Source organism: Pan paniscus, chromosome 13 (genome assembly GCF_029289425.2).
Source record: "Pan paniscus chromosome 13, NHGRI_mPanPan1-v2.0_pri, whole genome shotgun sequence".
In the NCBI taxonomy this organism is placed as follows: Eukaryota; Metazoa; Chordata; class Mammalia; order Primates; family Hominidae; genus Pan; species Pan paniscus.
The window spans coordinates 68,734,286-68,759,082 of NC_073262.2; the positions used below are offsets into that span (position 1 = coordinate 68,734,286).

General features: G+C 36.4%; 1 protein-coding gene across 6 annotated transcripts in view; it reads right to left on the minus strand.

The window, feature by feature from the left end:
• The window catches only part of SCN1A (sodium voltage-gated channel alpha subunit 1), a 139,737-nt gene that overhangs the window by 89,991 nt on the left and 24,949 nt on the right, over nt 1–24,797 (minus strand). The window lies entirely within an intron of this gene.

Consider the following 24,797-nt stretch of genomic DNA (forward strand, 5'->3'; position numbering starts at 1 on the left):
AAAATATACCTATATACAATATAGGTATATTTGAACTGCGTTTAATTTGTTAATTTAGGGAAAAAATTAATTTTTTTCCTAAATTAATTTTCTTCCATTGTATTTTTTCTCTTCTAAATAGATTATTTTTACAGTAATACATATGTGCTACTCTGGTGCAAGATATTGATAGTGGGGGGAGGCTCTGCGTGTGTAGAGAAAGGGGAAACTCTATATTTTTGGCTTAATTTTGCTGTGAATCTAAAACTACTGTAAAACTAGTCTATTTCAAAGAGAAAAAGTACAATGGAAGAAATGTTTCTAAATACAATGTAAGCATTTTTTAAAAGCTTTGAATAAACCAAAAGTAAATATAAATGGATGGAAAGGTATACCCTATTATTAGATAGGAATGCTATCTAATATCATAAAGATATTAATTTTCCCTAAATTAATAAATTAAATGCAGCCTTTGAAAAATAATCACAAAATTCATATAACTAGAGAAATCTATTTGAGACTTCATGTGGAAAAATAAGCAAACAAGAATAACCAGAAAATTCTTAAAATGAATTTTGGTTTCAAAGTCCTCACTGATGCAAGAACTATTTAAAAGAAAGTGTTGAAAATTTTCAAATGATAGATTTTCCTTCTAAGTTTTAAATTTATGTTTGGTTTTATTACACTATGCTCTGATAATGTAGTTCGTACCATTTCTGTTTCTTGGAATTTATTGTGATTTATTTTTATCCTAATAGAGGTTGTTTTTAAAGTGACTTTTCTAAGAACATTAAAAAGAAACTTATTCTTTATTTTAAAGCAGTAGAGTTCATTATGCCTCAATTATATTGATCTTATTTCTTATCTTATGTAGACCTTCTATGTCTGTACATATTTTTTTTCTACTTGATTGTTCCAAGTTGAGAGAGGCAAATTAATGTCTATTTAATGTGTTTTTATTTATTGTAGTTTCTGTCATTTTTGTTCTATGAATTCCAATGCGGTATTGTTTGATGTGTAGATAACACTTATGATCAGATCTTTGAAGTGAATTGAACCCTGTACTTCCTTAAATGGCCCTTGTTTATCTTACTGTAGTTTCTTCCCTTTAAAGACAACTTTGTCTCATAGCGTATAATGACTTTAATTTCTACTTATTTGCACTTATCTAGTATGTCTTTTTCCATCAATTCGGTTTCATCCTTTTCATTTTACTGTTTTAGCACTTTCCTTAATATGTATATGTTTAGATATCATATATAGGTATATTTTAACATATGTGATCATTACGACAATCACCGTCTTTCAAACAGAGTGCCACACTTGATGTTATTGTCCATGAAGTTGTGTGAATGGACAGAAACAGTTACTAAAAGCCTTCCTATTCTCCAGAAATACTGCATTTGAGAAAAGCTCTCTAAAGAAAATCTCCCTGGTCACTAGCTATCATTTACTGGAGAAATAAACAACCAAGAAAGTAGAAGACATGAATTCTACACTGACAAATATGATCAGTTCAAATGTATTATATATAATTATAAATTAGTTAAGATACAGGAATTATATTCATATGTGAGCAATATAACCCATATTATAATGAAATCATACTGATACTAGAAAAAGTATTTTTTTAACTCTAAGTAGATCTTCTATTCAAATGCGACCTAAAAATAATGTTATATTAATTATAAGAATAAAACTCGTTAAAAATCTCATAAGGTTAATTACGAAATACCTGAAAAACTGTCAGATGTCATTCAATATTAATATTTTTTAGTAATATTATGAAAAAATGTTCTAAATTACATTTGAAATCTGTACTTATTCTATTAAAATACAGAAATAAATCATGAATTTTCCATTTACACTTACAAAGGAGATTTCACCTCTTTATTCTAAAAATTTATAACAGAAGACTTAATTGTCCTAATTTATGAAAATATATGTCACTAGATATGGGGTAGTAACCTCATAGAATCTGCAGTTTTGGCTTACAGCTTTCTCTTTTCATAAAAACCAGCATTTAAATATTTGGTTACATAGAGGAGACCTTGCTCCTTTCAAAAGAGGTAAGACAATGAAACTTTCCTAACAAGAGAAGACTTCAAAGAGAGAGGCCTTTTCAAGATGATTATGGTTATGCATTTGGACAAAATAAAATTAAGAAGAGAACTAAGAAACCATAGCTAGGAAGAAAAAGTAACAAAGTGCATGTTAGCAAACTTCAAATCTGAAGGAATTTTAAAAAATATTGGAAATAAGTAGAGTAGTGGGCAATAGAAAACTGGAAGAAGAATGATCCTTTGGAACACAAGAAAAACACATTAAAAGTGGAATTCAGTTAGATAAGCAATCCTAAAGAAGACAGGAAAAAAATAATCCAAAAGAACATGAAATGGAAGTGAGAGATCATGGGGGAAAAAAAAGATTGTAAGAAAATGAAGTGGAAATTTTGAGTGGAAAGAAAAAGTAATAGCAATAACATGACCAATATCAAATAACATGGACAAAAGAATTATAAGGAAAAATTTATTAGAATATACAAATAATAAATAAAGATATAATATCATCTGGTAATATCTAACTGAAAGAAAAAGAGGAAGGTAAATCTGTAGCATTATAATTACAGACTACATTCTCGGGAGACTTTACAAGATCAGAAAGTTAATACTGATAATATTCAGTATCATTTCTAAGACTTTACTAATTCATTACTTACAATAAATGTTCTAGTACTAATGAGGTTTTTGCTTCTGGGCATTATATATCTCTGTTTCCCGTAGAAGAGGACACATGTATTACATTCTGGACTTGAGGAGGCGTTTATCACAGCCAAAAGATGTTTATACTTGAGGTGACTGGGAGTGGTAAACCATATGGCTTTGGTGACCCTCAAAGTGCAGATGGAGGAGCTTTATTTAAAGTAATCCTAACCCATGAAGTCTTACAGTTAAACTCCCTTGGGCATCTGCTTTTCTCCAGTCAAACAGAAATATGTATGATAGCTCACAATGAAGTATTTCATTTTCCCTGTGGCATTTCACATAGAAGTCTTAACTGTAAAGGCAACCTTATAAATGCTTTGTACCCGAAGAAACTGGCCTTTTATAAGTAAATCATTATGCAGTTTCTTCCTTTGGAGGGCAGCTCTGTGTGACTACTTGGGCCTCCGTGGTTAGATCTGTTTGGTTAACGGGCTTTCGGCTTTCACGCAAAGCTATACTCTCCACAAACTTCTGTGAGATAAAAAGGTGATATCTGTCTTAGTCCTCTGATTATTTTTTCTTTTTTCAGAACCTGAGAAAGATGAATGAAATTTAGTGTTTCCCATCCCCGAGAGACACCCAGCATCCACAACTTCACACTCTGATGCCATTGTGTATTTATGCGAGGAATACCATAACTAAGGTAATGTCTTGAGATTTTTTGGTTCAATAATGTCCTTAAATTCTATGTTGTTTTTAAAGCCTAAAAGAAATTCCCCCTCCTCACTCCCCAGTCTCTCCCTACAACCTGGTGAGACAATTCTCTCATTTTCTCCTCCCAGTTTCCGATGCTATTGTTATGATCTATTAGAATAATTGCTATTATTTTTTTGCCTTATCTGACCCTAGAAGTGATCTACAGGGAAAAAAAAATTACTAACCAATTGATTAGTGAACTGAATATAAAGTGCAGCTCTTATGGTTTATTCACAGACAAGAATATATATAGTCCTTAATGTGATAGTATTTTGTTGTTGATGTGGAACAGTGTTAGTCTATAATACAGGCTTTCAGGCAGACAAGACCTAGTTTATCTTGACCTCTGGACTTCTGAAAGGTTGAGTAAGTTATTTTAAGAGAATTAGACAAAGATAAGTAAATCAAAACCAATAAATGGCAAAGATTTAAAAAACAGAGATTAGTCTATTCCTCTCATTTAATAGAAAACAAACTGAATCAAAGAAAAATGGGCAATTTCTTTGTTTAGAACTTATGTGCTTCCTACTTTCAAAATAAATATGTCATTTGTCCCAGGTTACGCAGCTTATTAATGGTGGGACTTAAATCAGAACTTTTATTTTCTAACTCCCAAACCAGTGTCTGCCAGGTCCTAATAGTTATGAAATATGCTTTTAAAGCTAAATAAAATATATGAAAATATAAGTAGCTGTGTTAAAATAGTATTTATCTACTGTAATTGATCTAGGTCTCTCCAAGGAATTTATATTACTTGGACAGACCCAAAACAAATGCAGTAAATAAAGCATTCTGGCAAAAATGGAGACTTCAAAATTTTGAAAAATGGGAGACTCCAAAATTTAAAAAGATGATTGTAATATTCAAGTTTAGAATCATATGATGCAGTTTTTAATCCTGCTGAACTATACCTCCACTGTCAATTTATGTTTTACTTCTGTTATGTTTTATGTATTGCTAAACTGGATTATTTCTAGTTACTAACTGAGCAGACGACTTTATATAATTTATCTGTAACTCCAAAGTTTGATATAGTTATGCAACATTTATATATCTTCACCACCTTATAATATATAATCTGATGTGGAAAAAAATTATATATCTTCAATTCTGTCTATAAAGTAGTTTAATATCCATACTGAAGAGAAACCAAAAAGACTTCTGCCAAAATGCTTGCCATCTCCTTGTAAAGAGCTATTACTATTTTGGGGACATAAACCATCTGGGCACGACAATTTGTGAAGTGTTTCAGTTCGTTTTGTAGTGTTCTTGCCACCTACTTTACAAAAGAATGTTACTGCCAATAATAATAAAAATAACTAGGTAAAATGTTATTCTTACTGTTGTGATCTCACATAACTATTTTTTAGCAGCCAAGAAAGAAATTGGTTTTTACATAGAAATCCCAAACCTAGAAAGTATTGTTTTATAAATTTCTTTTCTAGAAATAATTTGATTTGGTGTAATTATAATTACAAAAATATTTCATTTGATTTCTCAATAAGCCAATTTTTAGTAGGTTGGGGTTAACTAAAACAACATATTTCAGCCATATGTTTAAAACTTTTACATTGAAAAATAACTTCATTATCTACCCTTAGTTTTTCATGCCTTATGCAAACTGCAGTTAAAATAAGGTCAGATATCTAACATATGTCTGTATCTACATTTGTATACTTCAGGGGTGTTTTTCAAGACACCCTAATAATAAACTAAGAAGTAAAAAATTCATTCAATCTACATACAATACATAGAAATACAATACATAGTTTTTGCCTGAGATTCAGATCTGCCATAGTTTATTAGGCTCTGCCTGTAGTTTTCTCATGAAACACATCAGTATCATTGGGATGATTAATTTCATTTTTTTCCTTACAGAGAAGATTGTCATTAAAGAGTAAGACCATGGATAGCTCACATAATAAATCATGTGAAATTTAGGATCTCTTCTAGACGATCATAGTCAGAATAATTTAAGGGAATTCCTTTGAACAAATGTCATTAGTTTATATCAAGAATATAGTAATGACTATCATTGTAAGTAAATTATTTAAGTTAACCTCTTTTAGTAAAGTTTTCCTGTTAGAAAATAAGTAATCTTATTGTGTGGGTGAGTGGTCACTAGACAGAGATTTGGGAGGATGTAGAGAGTGAAGTCTGATCCTCGTGACTGTGATTGTGGTTGCAGATTTTGAGATACCAAGTGTGAGGTGATAGGCACTTAAAGCCCAGTGTGGGCCTCCCAGGGCTGTTTAGCTGGCAATGAGAGAGGCACTGCCTATATCCAAGTTGCATATGGCAGGTTTTGCACAAAGTAGATTACTCGGAGAAGAGAAAGCCTAATGGCCAGTCTATTCATCTTCCCCTTTCTCGATGTTCATCTTTTCTCTCCCAGCTCTCCTTTATTCTCCATTTTCTTTTTTTTTTTTTTTGCTCAGCCTCCATCTCACTTCCGTTGCTGTCCCCTCCCCACCCCTTCCCACTCCGGACTGTGCCTCTCCTTTGTAGACACTTCAAGAGTCCATTCTATTTCATTCAAAAACCACGGTCTAGAAGTAACTTAATGTAAACCCACAAAGATGGAGACAGAATGAATGCCATTCTTCTTGCTGCTCTCTCAGACAATGCAGGTCATTTTTGCCTATGGTGCTGGTAAAGCCAGGAGTTATGTAGCTATAAGTAGCAGCCAGAGGAAATAGTGCCTGAGTCAGCAATTGTCTTTTTATTGCTGTGGGGCAATAATGGGAGACAAAATCAGGCTTGGTACAATTCCCTTTGAAGGAAAAAGATGCCAACACTAGCATTTTAACACAAAATGCTGGTTGGGGGTTGGGGGGAAGGATGCTTACATTCCTTCTTTGGAAATATCTACTTTGATAACCATTTCGGTAAAATAATGCAGTGATTTCAGTGTGCAAATCCTTTCAGGACTCATGGTTGTATGGCAGACGCACCTGACAGCAGTAATTTAAGGGTACCCTGAGAATGACGCTGTGGTCTAAAAAGAATGTGTGTTTGGAAGTCTGAGGTAAGAAATCTGGCTGGAAGTGGCCAACCTGGAAATTTGCTCCTTTTTATTAAGGATTTCCAAAGCCTGGTCCATTCCTCGGAATGTGGGCCATACAGTGGATGAAGCCCTTTGTTTGGATTAAATGAATGTTGCTAGGTGGAGAGTGCTAAGTGAAAATGCTATATAAACTGCATGCTTTTTACAAACATTAGTGGTTCTCCCATCCAGCCCACTGCCACTGGACCACCCCTGTATATGAGTCCTAGATAAATCCTATGTCTCCCTTGCTGGCTTCAAGTCTCTTCTTTAGTCTCTTGGCCATGATGCCATCCCTATTGGACTCAATGGTGTTCCAGCACAACAATGGTATGATTAGACTCTGTTCCTGGGAGACATACAATACACTCCTTTGGTAGGATCTATGTGGAATGTTTAGTCATTAGTGTTATTAAGAAATCATAGTTATTTAATTTATGTTTTAAGACTTTCACCTTTCATTCTCTGAGTGTTAGTTAGCTCAGGGTGTGAAATGGTTCAACAGAAATACTTGAGCTGCTGCAGCCAGAAGAATGTTTATGGTGTTATGCAGGAAATATCCTGCAGAATTCTGTGTGGAATTCTGCTCAGAGGGGTTTCTCTTTAGCATAAACTCAATTTAAAAAGACTCTTCTGCTCAAAAGCATTCTTATGAAACCACCTCAACACAAAGCAAAACTGTCCAGGCATAGTTGCTGTATGGAGAGATACAGCATAGAACCCATGGGCAGCGGGGCTGAAGCAGAGAAAAACTGCAGGGGAAAGAGAAACAGATCCAGGAACGGGGAGAGGAGAGTGTTGAGCACAAATTAACTACCCTGGGGAATGAGTATCAGGTGTTTGACACTTTCACTTTTCCAAATAATCTGAAGACAAATGGAACCTCCCTGAGTTATGAAAAATTGAGACTAGAAGTATCAGAGCTGCAGAATTCATTTGGTTCAGATTCTGTATATATAAAATCTAGACATAGAACAAGTCTAAGCAAAGGCATATTATCTGCAATGGTTACTATGGATTATTGTTCAGAGAAGAACCATTTTGGTATAGAGAAAGCTGAAAGAACTTACCGAAAATAGGTCTTGAAAGATGAAAGGCAGAGATAATTTCCTGATTCAGAAACTCAGTATATTAAATTTTCTGTATGTTATTTATCATTTATGATATAAAATTATGCTTAATTTATCATGTAAACTGAAAATAAAATTCTAAGCCCCCTGACTGAATTGACCTTCTCCTGGCCAAAAGGATCCCAGAGTAACCTTGAAGACTGAATTCTCAGCCATGATGGATCAGGGAGTCAGACATACCTCCTTATAACCCCTCCCTCACTAACCACTATGAGGCTTTCTTCCCTAAGGGCTAAACAGAAATCAGCCCTTTCAAAAGACTCCCCCACTGACATGGACCAACCACCTGACACTTTCTCTCCATTGGTGCCTCATAAGAGACCACCCACTAGGGAATGATTCTAGCCATTCCACTGAGAATGTGCAGTAAGGATTTTTGTGTCCTCTGCTTCACCTTTTAATGTCAGAGGGCCGAAAACTCTACCCTCAGATCATGCTAATGTCGCCATTTTTTCCACATGGATCCCACGAAGGGGCATGAAGCTCAGTTGAGGATGTGCATGCTTCTCCTCTCATAAATATTCATGACTCCTCCTACAACTTATTGAACATATATATTTGGCCACCGTGCTTAACATAAATTTCTGTTTCCTTTTTCCCTCCCTTGAAGTGTCTGTTTCTGGCTTCTGGCTGGAAGTTATGCTTCCCAACCTGTCAGAAGGTCACTCTGCAGGCTGCAGCCCTTTATAAGAAATAAAGCTCTCCTTTCCAAATTTATGAACCTCATCATTCTTCAGGTGATAATCATATAAACGTCTACTTAAGTTTGCTTTCAGTCTGTCATGTGAAGTCAGTCATTCTCACTATATTCCTTTTGTGGTATACTGGTCTGGGTTAAAGAGACCCTCTAGGGATTATTATACAGTTTCGTCTTGTTTGAGAGCTCAGCATCTGATGATTATCACAGATTTGTATAGAGTGGACACTACCAGATGTCCAGCACATCTGTCACAGCAGATGTGACATTGAGCCAAGTCTATTTCTGTCTAGGTGTATGACACTTGGTGCTATAGTTTGGATATGGTTTGTTGCCATCAAATCTCATGTTGAAATTTGATTCCTAATGTTGGAGGTGGGGCCTAATGGGAAGTGTTTGGGTCATGGGTGGATCCCTCATGAATGGTTTTTGCCTCATTCTCACTGTAACGAGTGAGTCCTTGCTCTGTTAGTTCTCATGAGAACTGGTTGGAAAAAAAAAAAAAAGAGCAGCCTAGCGCGGTGGCTCACACCTGTAATCCCAGGACTTTGGGAGGCTGAGGTGGGTGGATCACCTGAGGTTGGGAGTTTGAGACCAGCCTAACCAACGTGGAGAAACCCTGTCTCTACTAAAAACACAAAATTAGCTAGGCATGGTGGTGCATGCCTATAATCCCAGCTACTTGGGAGGATGAGGCAGGAGAATCGCTTGAACCTGGGAAGCTGGGAGGCAGAGGTTGCGGTGAGCCAAGAGCATGCCATTGCACTCTAGCCTGGGCAACAAGAGCAAAACTCCATCTCAGAAAAAAAGCCTGGCACCTCACCCTGTCTCTTGTTTCCTCTCTGGCCATGTGGTCTCTACCCACACAGGCTGCCCTTGCCTTCTGTCATGAGGGGAAGTCACCCGAGGCCCTCAATAGAAGCTGATTCTGGTGCCATGCTTCTTGTACAGTCTGAAGAACCATAAGTCAAGTAAACCTCTTTTAAAAAAAAAAAAATTTACCCAGCCTCAGATATTCTTTTATAGCAATACTAAATGGACTAAGAAACATGGTCTATACAGTCAATTTTGTTCATTTCTTTAATATTTATTGAATATAGACAATGTGCAAGGCACTGGTTAGAGATGTGGAGACTATGAAGTTGGCAAATGGAGAATAATAATATTGAGAATCCTGCAAAGTAACCAAATTCATTTTAGAAGCTCCTTTATGAAATAGACTTTAGGCTTTAGTCTTCTTGGATCTTTACTTGGAAATTTAGATATTCCTGATTTTAACAGATTCATTTTTTTAAGTCCCAGAGTAGAAGAAAATGGAGGTTGAACACTGAAACATTGACTTTGAAAACTGAACATCTCTGTCAATCCCACAATCTCTCTCTCTCTCTCTCTGTCTCTGTGTGTGTGTGTGTGTGTGTGTGTGTGTGTGTAAGGGTATGAGCTGCAACACAATCTTGAATTATTGTCACTAAACCATTTTTAAAATAATTGGTCAACCACCCATCACATCACTTGTATTCACAATCCCATAAAGTTATCAGACCAGAGTGATTTTTCTCTAATCTAGATGTACATTAAAATGTGCATCTCATTTAAAGATATTTTTGGTACATCAAAGTGAATGTTGATAAACATGTAAGACAATGGAATATAAAGTTTAATGCATGTCCTCCATTCTCTCCATCTAACCATTTTTGTGGTGCCAGTGCCTATTTTCAGGTGTCAATGATGAAGAACTGGAAAAAGATATAGTTAAAACAAAAATTGCTAAAGAAAAAAATGCATGCTTTTTTGGATTCATTTCTACTCTTTCATATCAATATGTTTTCTAACATTTCTTAAGTGCTGAGAAAATTTTCCTTTTTGTTATCCTCAATAGCAGGTGGCAGCTGAAATTGTTCAATTATATGCTTTGTTAAAACCTTATAAATAATTTAAATACTATTATTACAGTCAGCTAAAGCCTATGCTCAAATTATATTTTCTTTTGTTTAAATTCCCAAATATATCTCACCTGCTACCCTACATTCACCCCCAGTAAAGTCCCAAAGCCCCTGGGCTAGGTAGGGCATTATTGTTTTAGAATGTTACCAAGTTGGCCTAGAAGAGTACTTGATTTGTTGTGACAACTGTTGTTTTTCTCTAGGTAGAGTGTTGCGTAAAGGAAACAATGATGTCCAAAGGGGCTGGACTGGCAGATTGGAGGTAGGGAGACCCAAGGTCAGCATTATGACATGGGGGATATGAGTAACCACCATAATGATTTAAGATATCTGAACAGGGTTGCCAGAAAAAATACATGCCACACAGTTAAATTTGAATTTCAGATAACTGATTTCTTAAAGCATAAGCATACCTCATACAATTTGTTTTATATTTACTATACTTTAAGTTCTGGGATACACGTGCAGAACTTGCAGGTTTGTTACATAGGTATACACGTGCCTTGGTGGTTTGCTGCACCCATCAACCTGTCATCTACATTGAGTATTTCTCCTATCCCTCCCCTAGGCCCCCACCCCTCGATAGGCCCCAGTGTGTGATATTCCCTTCCCTGTGTCCATGTGTTCTCATTGTCTATATTTGGGGCCCACTGCTAGTAAACATTATTCATTGTTTATCTGAAAGTCAAATATAACTGGACAGTTTGTATGTTTAGTTTCCAAATGTAGCAGCCCTAAATATGAAGAAAGTCTTCTCTGCTAAAAAAATTATTTTCCTGCTTCCTGAAATTCAATTAATTAGCATTTTCAGTTCAGTTAGCAAGCGCTTCCTTTTAAAAGACAAGTATCTCTGGGAGTACATGAGTCGTTTATGCATCAATGAGACTACTTACTTCTCAATGTAAAATGCATTTCTCATTGTCAAAGTGGGTTAATCAATCAGAGAGAGGGCGTAAGAGTTCTTTTTTTGGTTGACTAGGTAGGGGATGGGGCTGGCTGGGACCTGTTAATTTCAGTGGAAGAATACATGTGGATGAATTACTTTTAGTGGGGATTTTCTGATGGAATGAATTATCAACGTGCCAGGAAGAGACTATATAAAAAGATGGAATGGGGGTAGAGAGTGTAAGGTGATACTGACGGAAAAAACTCACTCATTCTAGGATTTTTCTTGAACAATTAAATACTCATGAGAGGAACCAGTGTTGGGTTTTATTTTTCAAACATGGATGATGGTAAATGTTAAAACCAGTGGCAAGCAGATTTTCACATTTCTTTCATTATTAAAAGTATTGATGTAAGATTATCCTCAAATATATGAGTAGTGCATCTTTGCACATTAAGGACTCCTCCTTTGTTTATTTTATCACTTCGCTTTAACTCCGTAGGTCCTATACAAACCAAAGAAATTATCTTCCTTCCTTCCTTCTTTAGTTTTTTTTTTTTTTTGATATAGGGTATTGCCCTGTCACACAGGCTGGAGTGCAGTGACGAGATCATGGCTCACTGTAGCCTCAAACTTCTGGCCCCGAGTGATACTCACACCTCAGGCTCCTGAGTAGCTGGGATGCATACCAGCATGCCCAGCTGATTTTTAAATTTTCGTACAGGCAGTATCTCTCTATGTTGCGTCTCGAACGCCTGGCCTCAAGTGATCCTCTTGCCTCAGCCTCCCAAATTGCTGGGATGACAGGCATGAGCCATTGTATCCAGCAAGAAAGAGAAAAGAATTTAAACTTCTAAAGATGAAACTGCTACACGTGGACAGCCATAACAACAAAGAGAAGAGTACTCTTAAGCATTTGTGAAAGTCAGAAACCTATAAACTTTTGGGAAACAAAATAAGTATATTTTCCCTTTAATCTTTCAAGTGATGCAATACACTTCTAGCAAAAGTGAAAGGGCAAATAGGAACTTGGCAACATTGAGCTTTCTTTAAGCAGAAGCCAGGCCATAGGTTCTTCACTAGTCACCATGATCTACAGCCTTTATTGTCTTTACCAGTCACTAGGTATGAGACATTTTCTCATAAAATGTAACTACTATACATTCGCCACAAACTTTAAACTCCCTTTTCACCTCCCATGGTACCCAGAAGAGTGATAGGTACTTAATAGGTCCTCAGAAATTTTCAGCTAATGAATAATTGTTAATTAAAACTTATACTAGAAGCAAACTCTTAAAACATATTCTAAGTACTAAAGTCTAATATTTTATATCTATGGGTTTATTCATATTCTTGTTTGTTAATCCTAATCAAATAGTGCAAAGTTTAAATTTCATTTTCCTAAGATTTGTTTTAAAATAACACGATTTACCCAAATGATTTCAAACCACAATTACATTCTGTTTAAATTACTAATATTTTATTGCATCACAATCTGCATGAAACAGATGTCAGGATATAATGAACTAACCTGCATTGTATTTTTATTTTTGTCTCCTGTGGCACAACGATTTTATAGGAAAGAGAACTACACAGCTGACTGACTGATGGGGAAAGTTACACAATGCATAGCTTTGCAGCAACATACTAATGCGGTAGGGAGATGCTGCAGAGAGGCTAGAAATAAAATCATTTCTTTCCGGAGCAGCACTGCTTGCTGTCGGCTGAGACAAAAAAGAGATTTCCTTTTTTTCCTTTCTTTTTTTTGAAAACTCACATAACATTAATTCTGTTAAGCACTGGATACACGGAAAGGTGTTTACCTTAGAAAATCATTTAGCAATTTTTAGAAACTAGACATATAGCAATTTTAAATCTTTTTAACTATCTAATGACCAAAGCAGAGGGTCCTCACAAGAGGGATTTAGATGCTACTGAATTGAATAAAGAAAATATGGATACATTTATTGTATGCCTTATTCAGTTTGAGGTTCATTTCGAGTTTAGAAATAGGGATATAAAAACATCAGGGGTTAAATAGCATGGGTAAAGGACATGAACCAAGCTGCAGAGAAGAGGCTGACTGCCTGCTACATTTGCAGGCATTACTCAGCACTTTTCTTAAACCGATACATCTTGCTGGCTGCATAAGCAAGACAAGACCCTTTTCCCTATGGCTCAGGAAGGCAGAGAAGTCAACTTCAGCCTTGAAAAAGGCAAATACTTTAGTGCAATAATGAAATCAACTAAACGTCTTGTGCTTAATGTTTCTTTCCCCACACCACTAGAATTGTATGCATAATCATTCTATGCAACATATTGAAGAAACCAAAATGTTTGCCACAGTGTGCTCAGTAATTTTTTTTTGAATGAATGAATAACTGAATTCATGATCAATGCCTTATCCTAGGTCACCTGCTCAGTGCACGGGCTATAGGAAGGGCAAATGTCACTGTCCTTCCCACCCATCTCATTCTAACACAAGTGTTATCATCAAACTAAGGAAACTAAAACATGTAGCCATAAAACAACTGTTTAGAGCTTCATTCAGATATTTTTTTCTTTAAAATCCAAGAATGTAATACTAAATTTTAATTAAGCGAAGGCGTCTTTGTGGAGAACTTAAATAATATGGCATATTGCTTTCTGTTTATCTAGTAGAGACTACACTTTGAAAATATAGACCATTGCATTCATAAAAATCATGTGGAGATCTTTTTGAAAACACGTAGTCCAAGGTCCCACCTCAAGATTTTGTTTCAGAGATCTAAGGTGGACCTAGAATCTGTGTTTAAACTGCTTGTCCAGGTGATCAGGATGTAGCACTCATAGTTAATGAATGGGCAAATTTTGAGAAACACTGTTTTAGAGAATGGTCTAGGAAAAGCATCCATTACAAATATAAAAAGCAAGCTTTTGGTACCTAAGGGACTGAGTCGATTCATGCAGGTATTGGTTTGTTGATTAAAGATGCATCCATAATTCAATTAATTTAAATGTTAGAACGGGTCATATCTTTTGGGTTTATTTTTAATTGTTTCATACAGATGAGGTCTCGCTATGTTGCCTAGGCTAGTCTTGAACTCCTGGCCTCAAATGATCCTTCTGCTTCAGCATCGGGAGTCACTGGGATTAAAGGCATGAGCCACCATGCTCAGGTAGGAAAAAATCATTTCTTACATGGAGATTTATTTTCTCAACCAGGTAAGTTTTGTGATAAGATCATTAAACTTAGAATAAGAATAGTCAGGTTCAAAATTTGGTTGTAGTCCTTAACAAAACTGTGATATTAAAATAGTACCTTGGCCTTGCTTAGCTTCAATTCTATCATTTATAAAATGGGAATAATTTTTATAATAACACCTGATAGGTGCCAACTCAGCCCTCACTCCTTTTTTGAAATTGTCCTCCATGTAACCCATACTGAAAGTATAAACTATGTTTATACCATGTGACTCTTTCACCCCTTTCCCATGGCCACAGCTTGGTAGGTTTTATGAGGACGCTGATCACGGGGCACTCATCTATAGGCTTAACTGAAACAATAGAATTTGCTTTCTGGGTGATGTTTAAATGAGGTAAGAGTGAGTGAGTCAGAATGTTATGAGAAGATGCACTGCATGACCTAGAGTTGAGGATGAGGAAGCTATGTCTGGCCATGACCAAGCAGAGGATATCGGCCAAAGCAGAAAAAAAAACAGAAATAACAGTAGCCATGCAAGCATTCAGAAAGAATGTAGGCTGTGTTGATATGTTTCTGGACTTATCATTCCAGTTTAATCTCTTTATGGCTTACTTGGGTTTTGGCCTATGGGATTTTCAGTTGAATTCTTCTTTTTTTTTTCCTTTGAGACGGAGTCTCACTCTGTCGCCCAGGCTGGAGTGCAGTGGCGTGATCTGGGCTCACTGCAAGCTCCACCTCCCAGGTTCACGCCATTCTCCTGCCTCAACCTCCTGAGTAGCTGGGACTACAGTTGCCTGCCACCACGCCCGGCTAATTTTTTTATTTTTATTTTTAGCAGAGATGGGGTTTCACCGTGTTAGCTAGGATGGTCTCAACCTCCTGACCTCACGATCCACCCGCCTCGGCCTCCCAAAGTGCTGGGATTACAGGCGTGAGCCACCACGCATGGCCTGAATTCTTATAATAAATAAACCATTTTACTTATACCCGCTTAAATGTGTCTTTATGTTTTGAATACAAGTGTTCTGACAAAAGCACAATGTAAAAACACTGAACATAACATGTTCTTAACTTTTGTTTTAAAACAAAAGAAAAAAATGGAGGTTCAGCAAAGTTAAATAGCACAAGTTAATAAAGTGATGACAATTGTCAGACAGTTTGGAGGAAGTTTGAGATTTAAATCCGGGTCTAATCTTTCACAGTTCAATGCTCTTGTTTTAAAACCAGAAATTCAGGCAGCAAGACTGATATTTCATTAGAAACACTTATGACCCCAATATGTTTTCACATTGAGAAATTGAGTCATTCCACTTTTTCATGAAAATAGCTAAAAGAATCCTTATCGGTCAAATCTTTCACACACACACACAAATGATCTTTAACATTATTTCAAGTACTTGGACAAATACCAAGTTGGGATACCAGAGATCTATGTTATGAAGGATGGATAAAACATCTGATAAGAAAAAAAGAAAGCCATTATTATTACACCTTAAATATTAAATGAGAAAACAAGGAATGACCCTTGGAGAACGACTAATTTTGAGAATTGTATACTGATAGACGTGTTGGAATGGACTACTTGCAAACAGAATCACTGAGCCACTTAATGAGTTGAGTGGTTGAAAGTGTCCTTTTAAGTGATCAATTTAGACCCCAGAGAATATCTGCCAGACAGAACAAGTTTTAGTGTAGTTGATAGTAAGTTGTGCCCAGAATATTAAATTGAGTCAAATTTATTTTCCACATAAAGTCACAGTTTTATATGTCATTATATAATCTCTTGGCAGAAATAAGGAATAACATTCTGAATGTTGCACTCCAAAATTCAAAGAATCTTAGTATAAAAATATCTAGCATTTTAGATGTTTCAAAGTAGGGCCAAATGCAGAAAATAAGTTGGATATGATAAAAATACCAGAAAGTTCTATTCAGTTGGCATCTTACTAGCAATTTCATCTTCTAATAATTTAGTTGCTACGCATGGAGTAGAATAGAATTTAACAACAACAAAAGATCATTAAATACCAATCAACCAAACAACCAAACACCAAAGGACCTATTAAACTTCAACGATGCTCAGTTATACTCTTGAGGATACAGGGCTATCAGAGATGGGCAGTGTGCTCCTTTCCTGTGTAGTCTATGGGATCTATCTATGTAACCCTCCATGTGCTCCTACCCTTCCCCTTCAGCTGTTAAAAACACAATGCCAAAATCAGGATCAAACAAAAATCGCAGTTATACTTCTGAATTTGGCAACATCTATTTCACCACTCCTTTTAGATCATTTGGTCTTTATTATTCTGCTTTATATTGTATTTGATTTTGTAAGTCAGATCAAATAATTTTTGGAAATAGAAAACAAACAAATAAGCTCCCCATTGCTACAGTTTATACCCATTTTAAATGATTTATCTTTCCATAGGGATAAAAATTCAATTAGGTACCCTCCTTGTGACAAACCTCCATACAATTGAAGGCAGCTATTATGTCTCTCTTTAGTTTTCTCTTTTCCAAGCTGAAAAATTTTCAATATTTTAACCCATAGGTATGATATAATTATTTGTATTCCTCTTTTGCTCCCTTCTAATTTCTGCCCAACTTCACTAATCTCCTTAGGGTAGAAACTGTAATAGAATAATGGTGATAAGAATAGTAAAAAGATGATGTCTGATTTTTGTATACATTTCCCTTAGTACGAATTACTGTGTCGAGTTTTTTAGTAATATAATACCTTTATTTAGCCTTTGTCATTGTACAAGCCAGTTTGACATTTTAACAAAGGGGGATTGAAACAATAAAACTGATCTTTAAATATAAAAATATCCCATGATTCTCCTGTTCTTCCTGCTATCAATCAGAAACAACGATTGCCTGTTAAATAAAAGAGCCTTATTGGTTCTACCAAATTTGTGACTAATTAGCTTCTCTGCCATCCTGTTATTTGTATAGTTTGTTCTTGGTTCAAAATATACTACACGCTAACCAAACTTGACACTAGAGTCTCACTTGCCTTGATGGGCCAATTCCTAAAGGTTTCAAGGTTATTCTGTTTCCTATTTATACATTCCTCAGAGCTATTAATATCAGTTTCACTTAAAATTTATATTTAATGTCAATACCCAGCATGAAAAACTATTAAATGGTAATAGTCTTTAGATTAATTTAGATAAGTGGTAATTAATATATTTTTCCAGGATGTCATAAAATCATCATTACTTACCTTGAACCACTTGAACCCTCCCCTAAAAGCAATATGATACAGATGAATAATTGCAGAAAATTAGGCCCAGATTTATTCTAAAGTTTTCAAGAATTCATAATGTCCCACTCCAGTTTTGGATTCATGTTAAATACATGTCTTACAAACATTCACACTATATTCTTTTTAAATTATACAAATGTAAGTATTTATTAAAATGCAAATTCTCTCAAAGAGTTATTGACTCCACAGAAGACTTTTGAGAGTCAATGTCTATTGTTACTATCAACTGACACTGAAAGTTCAATTTCTTTCATTCATATGGTAGTCCATAATTCTGATATGAAAGTTGGAAATCAGGGATGAAAAATCACTTTTTTTTTTGGTTGTTGTTACAGAGTCTCGCTCTGTCGCCCAGGCTGGAGTTCAGTGGTGTGAATTCGGCTCACTGCAAGCTCCGCCTCCCTGGTTCAAACAATTCTCTGCTTCAGCTTCCCGAGTAGCTGGAATTACAGGCACCCACCACCACACCCAGCTAATTTTTGTATTTTTAGTAGAGACAGGGTTTCACCATGTTGGCCAGGCTGGTCTTGAACTCCTGACCTCGTGATCCACCCACCTTGGCCTCCCAAAGTGCTGGGATTACGGGCGTGAGCCACTGCGCCCAGCCTGAAAGATCATGTTTTTTATAAGAACATATACATGTATAGATATGCAAATACCTTCTTAAAGCACAGGTAAGTGGTATCCATTATTTTTTTCTTGATCAACATGACATTTTCCTTTAACTCAAAAGAAAATTACATTGATCTGACAATTTCTTTTCACAAGGTCATAGTAATTTTATTCTATGCTATTCTAGGTGACTATTAATTTTAATATATGTGTGACTTTTTGTTGTTTTTGTTTTGTTTTTATTGAAATTTGAAGATACTGAGTTAAGATGAAAGTCCTAAAGTTCTTCGATCACTTTTCTGAAATCTAGACCTCCAAATTTGCCCTTTCATAAAGTTTACCACTAGACTTAACAAAACACTCTAAGTGTTCACCATTAGTGATGTAAATCTAAAATACTATATACTTCTTTCTTTGTGTGTGTTTTTTTTTGTTTTTGTTTTTGTTTTTGTGTTTTTGGAGACGGGGTCAGGCTCTGTTGCCCGGGCTGTAGTGCAGTGGCATGATCTTGGCTCACTGCAACCTAACCCTCCCAGGTTCAAGCAATTCTCCTGGCTTAGCCTCCCAAGTAGCTGGGACTACAGGTGCATGCCACCACGCCTGGCTAATTTTTTGTATTTTAATAGACACAGGGTTCCACCATGTCACCCAGGCTGGTCTTGAACTCCTGAGCTCAAGCAATCTGCCCGCCTTGGCCTTCCAATGTTTTCTTTTTTAACAATTTACAAATATACAGTGATTACACTTCGTTTCTATTTTTGAAACTTTTTTCACCTTCCTTCCTTGAAGGGGAAACCTATTAATAGTTCTAGAAATCTCAATGCCTACCTCATCCTTTAGTCTTTATTAATTTGTTTTTTCTAAATGCCAGGGTTTGAAAATCAGATAAACACCATCTCTAGAGATCTGCTATATGTTTAAAAAAAATGCTTATACGTGAGATTATCTAGACTTCACTTTGAAATAAGAGATATAAAATTATATTTGGTATGTTCAAAGGTACTTGTATTCAATTAAAAAAAAATAGGGTCTTGCCCTGTCACCCAGGCTGGAGTGCAGGGGCATGATCATAGCTCACTGCAGCCTTGAACTCCTGGGCTCAAGTGATCCCTTCCTCAGCCTCCTCAGTAGCTTGGAGTACAGATGTGTATCACCTGACCAGCTAATTTTTAAAAATATTTTGTAGGGACAGGGTCTCACTTTGCTGCCTAGGTGGATCTTGAACTACTGGCTTCAAGCAATCCTTCCACCTTGGTCTCCCAAAGTTCTGGGATTACAGGCATGAGCTATCACACCTAGCCTCTATTTGAAGTTGTATTCTAGAGTCTTGTAGAATTAGAAAACTTTTATCTAGATAAATAGAGGTCATTGTAGAAATATTTGTATGCAATCTGCCTTGTTTGGATGAAGTTTTCTTCTCTTGCATTTGTAACAATTCACAAGAAATATCTATCTGTCTATCAAAATCTGGCAGAGACACAATGAAAAAAGAAAACTTTAAGCTAACATCCCTGATGAATATAGACACAAAAATCCTCAACAAAATACTAGCAAATTGAACCCAGCAGCACATCCAAAAAGCTAATCCACCATGATCAAGTAGGCTTTATTCCTAGGATGCAAGGTTGGTTCAACATATACATATCAATAGATGTGATTCATCACATAAACAGAACTAAAAACAAAAAACCACATGATCATCTTAATTAAGATGCGGAAAAGGCTTTCAATAAAATTCAACATCTCTTCATGTTGAAAACCCTCAACAAATTAGGCCAAAGTATAAGAGCCATCTATAACCAACTCACAGCCAACATCATACTGAGGAGGCAAAAGATGAAAGCATTCTCCCTAAGAACTGAAACGAAACAAGGGTGCTCACTCTCACCACTCCTACTCAACATAATGCTGGAAGTCCTAGCCAGAGCAACCAGGCAGGAGAAAGAAATAAAAGGCATCCAAATACGAAGAGAGGAAGGCAAACTATCTCTCTTTGAAAATGATATGATTTTATACCTAGAAAACAAAATCCCACAGTCTCTTCCCAAAGGCTCCTAGATCAAATAAACAACTTCAGGAAAGTTTCAGGATGAAAAATTAATGTACAAAAATCAGTAGCATTTCCATACACCAATAACATCCAAGCTGAGAGCCAAATCAATAATGCAATCTCATTCACGATAACCATGAAAAGTATAAAATACCTAGTAACACAGCTAACCAGGGAGATGAAAGATCTCTACAACCAGAATTATGAAACACTGATGAAAGAAATCAGAGATGGCACAAACAAATAGAAAAACATTCCATGCTCATGCGTAGGAAGAATTAATATTGTTAAAATGACTATGCCACCCAAAGCAATTTACAGATTCAATGCTATTTCTATCAAACTACCAATGTCATTTTTCACAGAATTAGAAAAACTATTTGAAAATTTATATAAAACCCAAAAAGATCCTGACTAGCCAAAGCAATCCTAAACAGAAAGAACAATGTCTGAGGCATCACACCACCCAACTATAATACAAGTCTACAGTAACCAAAACAGCATAGTACTGGCACAAAAACAGCTTATCCACCATGATCAAGTGGGCTTCATCCCTGGGATGCAAGGCTGGTTCAATATACGCAAATCAATAAATGTAATCCAGCATATAAACAGAGGCAAAGACAAAAACCACATGATTATCTCAATAGATGCAGAAAAAGCCTTTGACAAAATTCAACAACCGTTCACGCTAAAAACTCTCAATAAATTAGGTATTGATGGGACGTATCTCAAAATAATAAGAGCTATCTATGACAAACCCACAGCCAATATCATACTGAATGGGCAAAAACTGGAAGCATTCCCTTTGAAAACTGGCACAAGACAGGGATGCCCTCTCTCACCACTCCTATTCAACATAGTGTTGGAAGGTCTGGCCAGGGCAATTAGGCAGGAGAAGGAAATAAAGGGGATTCAATTAGGAAAAGAGGAAGTCAAATTGTCCCTGTTTGCAGATGACATGATTGTATATCTAGAAAACCCCATTGTCTCAGCCCAAAATCTCCTTAAGCTGATAAGCAACTTCAGCAAAGTCTCAGGATACAAAATCAATGTACAAAAATCACAAGCATTCTTATACACCAACAACAGACAAACAGAGAGCCAAATCATGAGTGAACTCCCATTCACAATTGCTTCAAAGAGAATAAAATACCTAGGAATCCAACTTACAAGGGATGTGAAGGACCTCTTCAAGGAGAACTACAAACCACTGCTCAAGGAAATAAAAGAGGATACAAACAAATGGAAGAACATTCCATGCTCATGGGTAGGAAGAATCAATATTGTGAAAATGGCCATACTGCCCAAGGTAATTTACAGATTCAATGCCATCCCCATCAAGCTACCAATGACTTTCTTCACAGAATTGGAAAAAACTACTTTAAAGTTCATATGGAACCAAAAAAGAGCCCGCATTGCCAAGTCAATCCTAAGCCAAAAGAACAAAGCTGGAGGCATCACACTACCTGACTTCAAACTATACTACAAGGCTACAGTAACCCAAACAGCATGGTACTGGTACCAAAACAGAGATATAGATCAATGGAACAGAACAGAGCTCTCAGAAATAACGCTGCATATCTACAACTATCTGATCTTTGACAAACCTGAGAAAAACAAGCAATGGGGAAAGGATTCCCTATTTAATAAATGGTGCTGGGAAAACTGGCTAGCCATATGTAGAAAGCTGAAACTGGATCCCTTCCTTACACCTTATACAAAAATCAATTCAAGATGGATTAAAGATTTAAACATTAGACCTAAAACCATAAAAACCCTAGAAGAAAACCTAGGCATTACCATTCAGGACATAGGCATGGGCAAGGACTTCATGTCCAAAACACCAAAAGCAATGGCAACAAAAGACAAAATTGACAAATGGGATCTAATTAAACTAAAGAGCTTCTGCACAGCAAAAGAACTACCATCAGAGTGAACAGGCAACTTACAAAATGGGAGAAAATTTTCACAACCTACTCATCTGACAAAGGGCTAATATCCAGAATCTACAATGAACTCAAACAAATTTACAAGAAAAAAACAAACAACCCCATCAAAAAGTGGGCGAAGGACATGAACAGCCACTTCTCAAAAGAAGACATTTATGCAGCCAAAAAACACATGAAAAAATGCTCATCATCACTGGCCATCAGAGAAATGCAAATCAAAACCACAATGAGATACCATCTCACACCAGTTAGAATGGCAATCATTAAAAAGTCAGGAAACAACAGGTGCTGGAGAGGATGTGGAGAAATAGGAACACTTTTACACTGTTGGTGGGACTGTAAACTAGTTCAACCATTGTGGAAGTCAGTGTGGCGATTCCTCAGGGATCTAGAACTAGAAATACCATTTGACCCAGCCATCCCATTACTGGGTATATACCCAAAGGACTATAAATCATGCTGCTATAAAGACACATGCACACGTATGTTTATTGCGGCATTATTCACAATAGCAAAGACTTGGAACCAACCCAAATGTCCAACAATGATAGACTGGATTAAGAAAATGTGGCACGTATACACTATGGAATACTATGCAGCCATAAAAAATGATGAGTTCATGTCCTTTGTAGGGACATGGATGAAATTGGAAATCATCATTCTCAGTAAACTATCGCAAGAACAAAAAACCAAACACCGCATATTCTCACTCATAGGTGGGAATTGAACAATGAGATCACATGGACACAGGAAGGGGAATATCACACTCTGGGGACTGTGGTGGGGTGGGGGGAGGGAGTAGGGATAGCATTTGGAGATATACCTAATGCTAGATGACGAGTTAGTGGGTGCAGCGCACCAGCATGGCACATGTATACATATGTAACTAACCTGCACAATGTGCACATGTACCCTAAAACTTAAAGTATAATTAAAAACAAAAACAAAAACAGACACATAGACCAATGAAACAGAAGAGAGAACCCAGAAATAAAGTCACACACATACAACGTTCTGATCTTGAACACAATCGATAATAGCAAGCAAGGCAGAAAAGACTCCCCGTTAAATAAACTGTGCTGGGATAACTGGCTAACCATACGCAGAAGATTGAAACTGGACCCCTTCCTTTCACCATATACAAAAATCAGTTCAAGATGGATTAAAGACTTAAATGTAAGACCTAAAACTCTAAACCCTAGAAGAAAACTAAGAAATACCTCAATTAAGGCCTTGGCAAAGATTTCATGACAAAGTCTCCAAAAGCAATTGCAACAAAACCAAAAATAGACAAGTGGAACCTAATTAAAATAAAGAGCATCTGCACAACAAAAACAAAACTATCAATAGAGTAAACAGACAACCAGCAGAATGGGAGAAAATATTTGCAAACCATGCATATGATGAAGGTCTAATATCCAGTATCTATAAGGAACTTACACAAATCAACAAGTGAAAAACAACCCCATTTAAAAATGGGCAAAGAATTAAAAAGACAGTTCTCAAAAGAATACATACACGTGACCAACAAGCATATGAAAAAATGCTCAACATCATGAATCATTAGAGAAATGAAAATCAAAACCACAATGAGATACCATCTCACACCAGTCAGAATGACTATTTTTAAAAAGTCATGGGCGGGGCGCGGTGACTCACGCCTGCAATCCCAGCACTTTGGGAGGTTGAGGCGGGCGGATCACAAGGTCAGGAGATCGAGACCATCCTGGCTAACACGGTGAAACCCCATTTCTACTAAAAATACAAAAAATTAGCCGGGTGTGGTGGTGGGCGCCTGTAGTCCCAGCTACTCAGGAGGCTGAGGCAGGAGAATGGCGTGAACCCAGGAGGCGGAGCTTGGAGTGAGCCGAGATCGCGCCACTGCACTCCATTCCAGCCTGGGCGACAGAGTAAGATTACATCTCAAAAAAAAAAAAAAAAGTCAGAAAATAACAGATGTTGGCAAGGTTGTGGCGAAAAGGGAACACTTATACACTGGTGGTGAGAATGGATATTAGTTCAGCCACTGTGGAAAGCAGTTTGAAGATTTCTCAGAATAAATGAAAACAGAACTACCATTTGACCCAGCAATCCCAATACTGGGTATATATCCAAAGGACTATAAATCATTCTACCAAAAAGACACATGCACGCATATGTTCATTGCAGCACTATTCACAATAGCAATGGCATGCAATCAACCTAGATGTCCATTAATGGCTGACTGGATAAAGAAAATGTGGTACATATACACTAGGGAACATTACACAGCCATAAATAAGAACAAAAGCATGTCCTTTGAAGTAACATGGGTGCTTCAGAGAAAATACCATTCAACAAAGTTTCAGTAATATTCGAGCTATTTTGTGGATAATGCACAACTTTTGTACCTTAAGGCATGGTTCAATTCTGTTTAAGAATAAATCGTTTTTGAGCTGCCTACTAGATTTCAAGCCTGACTTTAGATTTGGGAGATATATATATATATATAACGATTTCTGTTCTAGAGGAGCAGACAGTCTGTTAGGCCAGACACAGTTGAATAGCAATAGATTATAATATTGAGGAAGTAGGCTGGGCGCGGTGGCT